General features: G+C 43.0%; 1 pseudogene; it reads right to left on the reverse strand.

The window, feature by feature from the left end:
* Positions 1-3,344: 3,344 nt before the first annotated feature.
* Positions 3,345-6,763, reverse strand: LOC123082133 (60S acidic ribosomal protein P0-like; annotated as a pseudogene).
* Between the last annotated feature and the right edge of the window lie 565 nt (positions 6,764-7,328).

A 7,328-nucleotide genomic window follows, 5' to 3' on the forward strand; every position in this document is an offset into this window, starting at 1 on the left:
ACTAGAGGCTTATCTCAAGATAGCAAATAATACAGTGGGTGAACAAATTACTGTCGAGCAATTGATAGAAAAGCGCAAAGTTATGACGATATCTAAGGCAATGATTATGAAATATAGGCATCACGTTCATGTCAAGTAGACCGAAACGATTCTGCATCTACTACTATTACTCCACACATCGACCGACTCCCGCCTGCATGTAGAATATTAAGTTCATGAGGAACAGAGTAACATATTAAGTAAGATGACATGATGTAGAGGAATAAACTCAAGCAATATGATGTAAACCCCATCTTTTTATCCTCGATGGCAACAATACAATACGTGCCTTGCTGTCCCTACCGTCACTGGGAAAGGACACCGCGAGATTGAACCCAAAGCTAAACACTTCTCCCATTGCAAGAAAAACCAATCTAGTTGGCCAAACTAAATCGATAGTTCGAAGAGAATTACAAAGATATCAAAACATGCATAAAAGAATCCAGAGAAGATTCAAATAATATTCATAGATAAGCTGATTATAAATCCACAATTCATCGGATCTCGACAAACACACCACAAAAGAAGATTACATCGGATAGATCTCCAAGAACATCGAGGAGAACATGGTATTGAGAATCAAAGATAGAGAAGAAGCCATCTAGTATCTATATGTAGAATTTCACATATCTCTGCTCTCGAGACCACACTGGTATTAGGACTAAAGAAAATGCTTGATTTTGCTAGACTCACCATCTGTCCAGAACTTTGACAATAGGTATCCAGAAATGTTGTAAGGAAGTTGCATTTAGAACAGCTGGTCTCGTGAGAATTAGAGAATCGTCAGCAAAAAGGAGATGTAGTACCGACGGTGCATTTCTACACACTCTAACCCCATGCATGCCACCAACTTCTTCTTCATACGGCAACATACTAGATAACCCTTCTACGCAAAGTAAGAAAAGATAGGGGAAGAGGGGATCTCCCTGCCTAATACCTCTTGGGGTAAACACATATATATGTTTCTTGATAATTGAATCTCACCTTATACCTTACTAAGCTTACACATGCCATTATCATTTCGATCCATTGTTCATGAAACCCAAGCTTTTGCATCATAGCTTTGAGGAATGCCCACTCCACCCTGTCGTATGCCTTGTGCATACCCAACTTCACAGCAAATAAACTTTCTTGTCCTATTTTTTATTTTTTATTTTGTGCACACATTCATAAGCAATGAGTACATTATTCGTGATCAGCCTTCCTGGGATAAAAGCACTCTAAGTAGGAGATATTATTTCAAGCAGGATACATTTAATCCTTGAAGCTAACATCTTGGAGATGATCTTATATAAAACATTGCATAGACTAATAGGTCTATATTGAGTTACTAGGCCACGTGAATTTGTCTTGAGTATGAGAACAATAAATGTATCATTCCATTCAGCCGGGATCTGACGAGAATTAATAGCAAACACAACTTCCTGTGAAATGTCATCACATAGGATATGCCAAAACTTTTTAAAAAAGGTCGCATGAAGCCCATCTGGACCCGGAGCTCTGAGATCACCAATACTAAAAACAGCCTTACGAACATCATCATGCGTATACGGAGCCATTAACATGTTATTCATATGATCAGTAAGCTTTGTTTGAACCCTCTCAAGAATATAAGGATCAACATGCTGCACCTCTGAACTAAAAAGGTTACTAAAATAATTCTGAATATTAGAACCCAGTGTTGCCATACCTTCTACTGCATTACCATTCTGATCATGGAGTTTTCGGATATAGTTCTTTTTTCCTTCTGGCCGATGCAAAAGCCTAAAAAAACCGTGTTTTGGTCACTGGATTTTAACAAACTCGCCCTGGATCTCGTATATAATGAATCTCTTCTAGTTCTAGTAGATATTCAACAAGTTCGGATAGTTCTTTCCTCTTCTCTTCACTCTCATCAGAGATAGGACCAGCTAGTTCCTTCTGTGCTTTTCTCAATCTGTTTTTCAGCTTCTTTAGCACTCTTTGATCCCTGGCATGGAATGCTCTATGCATGCGGTCGAGCTTCTCATGTATATTATTTGTTGTGGGATCGCTTTCAGCCTCATTCCAAGCTTCTTGAACTTTCTCATTAAAAGCCTTTTCTCGTAACCAACGAGCTTCGGATCTCTTAACGTGAACCCATCGCTCGGTTCACGTACATAAAAATTGGTATCAACCAATAACGGCCTGTGGTCGGAGTGGTTATACCCCAAGTTCTCCAACGACGCATGAGGATGCATTGCTGCCCAGGTTTCGTTAAGAGGCCTCTGTCAAGCCTCTCGCGAATTCTTCCTCTCTGCCAAGTGAAGCGATAACCTCTGTGTCCCAAGTCTCTGATCTCACAGTCATCACTGGCCTGTTGGGGTCTGGGGTTTCCTCCCTCTTTTTCATACAGAAATTGTATCTCATTGAGATCCCCAATCAACAACCATGGGAGAGTATGATTAGTTGATGCATATGATCCCATGTTTTATATTTATTCTCCCACTGAAATTCATCATATATTCCAATCAACCTCCACAAGTTATTGTTACCATCATCCACAATGTACATAGGATCCAGATCCAATCTTTGGATTCTAATTTCATTCTTCCATAGCAGTAACAAGCCACCTTTTCTCCCATCACTCGCACACACAAGCTTTTGGTCCATCTTCATCCTTTTTCTCAAACATTCTGCGGGATAACTATCCAAGTGGGTCTCCGACAAAACACCATATCAGGCGAACAACTATGATAAAATCTAACTCTCGGTTGACGATGCCGCCGGGGGACAACAAAACCCTGCAGTCTCGCAACCTCAAACTCCCATGAAGGAGTTGCTGATCCAGTCTGGCAATCTAGGCAATCCTTGGAAGTCATTATTTTACCTATTCTCTTCTCCTCTCTCTAACATTCTCCTTGGTAGTAAAACTTGTTGGAGTTTCCCGCCATCACCTCACCCAGATCCGGGGGTTCATATTCATACATCTAGTTGATCATCCTATTTTAAGTCAAGATCGCATCTAAGTGTATGGTGAAACCATTTTGTGTCATTGAGATATGGCTACCTTCTTACTTTTTTTGTGTGCTTTTAGGTGTGTTTGGGCCTCCGGTTCAGGGCACATCAGACTGGAGGTGAGTTGCTGTTAGTTAAAAGGAATGCAGGTCATGAGCATCTCACACACGAGAAATCAGGGCAATATTACCAACCAAGTAGCAGTACGATAGCATTGGCGAATACACACAACAGTCCAAGCTTTATATGCCAACATTACTAGGATAAAAGAGCTCACTCATCTATCTACGCCACGACACAAGTGGCAACTTGACGAGAGGTGCAGCTTATCAGTCGTCGAACAGGTTCATGAATCCCTCCTCAGCGTCAGATCCACTATCGGATTCCTCTTCTTTCTTCTCCTCCACAGTAGCAGCTCCAGCCTCGGCAGCACCACCACCAGACGGCGCGGCAGCAACAGCAAACTTGCTAGGGTCCTGCAATCCAACACAAACACAAAATTACACCATTACTTGTCTAGGCACTCGGTACGTATGAAATAGAGCAAGATGTTCACACATTCAAACCACACATGTAACACCGAGATCAGAACAAATAACAACAATTGTGAGGCATACATGATGCGTTTTAAAAACCAGCAAACATAACATTGGCATTTGAGCTAAGATTTCAAACAGGAAAACAGTAGTAACCAGAAATAGGAGGTCTACGTACCTTCAGGTACTCCTTGATCTGATCAGCATGGGGGAACGAGTAATCTGTCTCCACAGCGAGAGCAAGCACGTTCTTGTACCCATTGAGGAACATGTGCAGTGCAGCAGCCAAAGTTGGGTACGAGACCGCCAGGGACAGCGAGGCAACCATGGAGACACCACACGCAAACTTCTCCATCAAGTCTTCCTCGGTGAGGTCAAGAACCTCGGGGCTGAACCTTGGCAAGCAGGGCAGCCTCGGATGAGCCCACCTTGTCACCCTTCTTGATGAGGTCCACATGGGCGACGATCTCAACGCTTCCCTTGTTGATCTTGGTGGGGATGTTAAGCACCTGAATGAATACAAAAAGGACATCAGACCGGGGTGAGAACTTGTGCTTGCTTAACCGTCAGGAGAACACAGCGTGTGTGTTATCAGACAAGAGTTTTTACCTGGAAGAAAGAAGTTTGGGAGGGGTCCAGACCAGTGTTTCCAGGGGGAACCACCACATCAATAGGAGCAATCAGGCCAACACGAGCAGGGGCCCCAACCTATTGCATAACAAAAACAAGATCACAAGGATAATAAGATGGCTAAACAAGAAGTGTTCTAAACATTAGATGATCAATGGAAATATTCCCAGTAAGTTCACACAAAACCATGCTGCAGGGTACTTGGAAAAAAGAAAAGAAATGTACGGTACAACATTATGCTTAGACTGAAACTTCCATATCATTCCCCCAAATTAGAGTAGACACATTCCTAAAAAAGAAAAGTAGACACAATTCACTATTTGAAATTATTATCTCCCAACTCTACTGCACAATGTATTTATATCTACTGCACAAGGTTTAAATATATCAATGAAAGGATAAATCTATGCTCCACGACGACATGTAACACGAGAAACTACTGCACACAAATACAGGCAACATTCAGACAAATAAACACCAACTACCATGTTCATATTGTTACCAAACCAAACTGTATTTAACGCTTGTGCTACTTGAATGAATCATCAAAGACACAGGTTATCCCAACAGACAATCCGTTTTCCTACTGAAGAATCATCAAATTCATGCACCCCAGTGGCACTCCCATAATTGAAGCAAGATGCCAAATTAGTTAAATTCACAGATGATATCTCAAACAGAAGAATAATAACTGCCACAGTGCAACACAATAAACAACTTGAGATCTCTGAACCCTTTTCAAAATAACCACACTAGTACAGCTCAGAAGCAGAATTATGCATGCAGAATTGCAACACACGAGATCTCTAACCCCATCCAGAATAACCACACTAGTAAACTGAGAAGCTTTGTCTGAATTAATTTCCCTTCCATAAATGAAGATCTGGAACCGCTTCCCAAATAATTACAGCAAGATGGAGGTAAAAACATTCTTGTGCAATTTTGGCAGACACAAATTTATTACATCCATGCATGCAACCCAACAATCCTTTCCATAACTAGCAATTACACAATTAGCACACTGCAAAACCAACAATAACTTTATTGCATGATGTATCAATGCAGCAGCATTCGCAATACAAATTCAAAGGACAAATCTATGTGTGAGATGCATGACAAAAATTGCTTCAAACACTTTGCACCCGCACCTATAAAATCTTATATGTTCATTATATCAGACTATCAAAATGATGGCATGCACTCACCCATATGGTACATGACAACATGCAACACGAAATACTACTGCATGCACATATTGGAAAAATTTCAGACAAATACGCACAAGTTGCATCCCCAACAATCCGTTTTACTACTGAACCATCCTCAAATTCATGCAGGCATTTAAGCAAGATGCCTAACTGTAAACAGAAGAACTATGGCTACAGCATTTCAACACAATAACCAATTGAGATCTCTAACGCCTTCCATACAAACTAGCACAACTGAGAAGCAGAATTATGCCTACAGCATTGCAACACAATAACCAATTGATCTCAAACCCCTTCCATAATAACCACAAGTACAACAGATTCATACTAGAAAATATTTTTCCTGCCATAAATGATCTAGATCTGGAACTACTTCAAATAATTACAGCAAGATGAAGAAGCATGCTTGTGCAATTTCGGCAGACACATACAGTAATTATTACATTCGTGCAACCAAATAATCGTTTCCATAAACTAGCAACGACACAATTAGCACACTTCAAGCAGACAAAGTCGACAGCAATCAACACAAGCTCGCTCACAGAACAAGGGCAGTGGCACAACACAGACAGTACAACTGAGAAGCAGAATTTGTGCCTGCAGCATTGCAACACAATAACCACCTGATCTCAGACCCCTTCCATAATAACCACACAAGTACAACAGATTCATACTACTGAAACTAATTTTCCTGCCATAAATGATCTAGATCTGGAACTACTTCCAAATAATTATAGCAAGATGAAGAAGCATGCTTGTGCAATTTCGGCAGAAACATACAGTAATTATTACATCCATGCAACCAAATAATCGTTTCCATAACTAGCAAGCACGCAATTAGCACACTTCAACCAGACAAAGTCGGCAGCAATCAACACCAACTCGCTCGCAGAACAAGGGCAGTGGTACAGTAGTTAGTTTACCTTGTACTTGGCCACCTCCTCGCACACCTCCTTGAGGTCACCCTTGGTGAAGATGAGGGCGACGTTCCCCTGCAACAAGCAGCACCAGAAGGACAAACAGGCGCACGCTTGAGAAAACGAACCCTCGACGACAAAACCAGACGCGGAGTAGAAGATCCGGCAGGGGGGGAGGGGGAGGGGCCGGGCTTACTTGGAGGAGGGGTATGAGGGCCTTGATGTCGGTGTTGCCCGACCTCTCGGCGTGCGCCGCGATGCAGCGGCGGATGAGGGTGTTCTTCCCCATGAGCATGACCGACTCGCCGCGGATGCCCCTGCGGATCTCCGTGAGCTGGCTGGAGCCGACGTTGTCCGCCGACGCGACGAGCACCCTCGAGTACTCGTCGAGGAGCTGGCACAGCTTCTGGTCGTACGCGTGCTTCTTGTCCGTCTTGGACGGCTTCTTGATCGCCATCGCTGGCCGCGCGCGGGAGGCCCTAGCCCTAGCTTCGGTGGATCTGCGGCACGTGGTGGGGTGCGGGTGGCGAGTGGAGGAGGAAGAAAGAGGACGTCTTGAGGCAGCGCGGCGGAAGCAAGGGGGCGTCTATATAGGGAGGGAGGAGGCCTGGGACATGGGGGTTTCGTGGGGCGTGCGTTGCGGGGGTATTGTGGTCTTGCCACTCTGTAACGTTCTAGACTCTTCGTCTGCTCTGAAACGGGCCATATGGCCAGGTGGGCTTGGGCTGTACCCTCAGAAGGATTACGTCAGTCCGGCCCAAATACTCCGCATCGGGGGTTTTCCTCTGAAGTAGTGGATGTGAAAAAAAACATAACATGCCCGAAGTATTGGGAGAGGAATCTTGCCTCAAAAAAAAAGAGGAAGAGGAATCTTCAGAACTTCCAAACACGTTCAAATATTTCAACGATCAAAGCATGTTCAGAAACCAGACACAATAAACACAATACTCAAAAGTGTATATTGGGATAAAAGAAAGTCGTGGTTCCGAACTGTAGAATTGTTATCAAGAAAAATACAAAAA

The sequence above is a fragment of the Triticum aestivum genome, chromosome 4A (assembly GCF_018294505.1).
Source record: "Triticum aestivum cultivar Chinese Spring chromosome 4A, IWGSC CS RefSeq v2.1, whole genome shotgun sequence".
NCBI lineage: Eukaryota > Viridiplantae > Streptophyta > Magnoliopsida > Poales > Poaceae > Triticum > Triticum aestivum.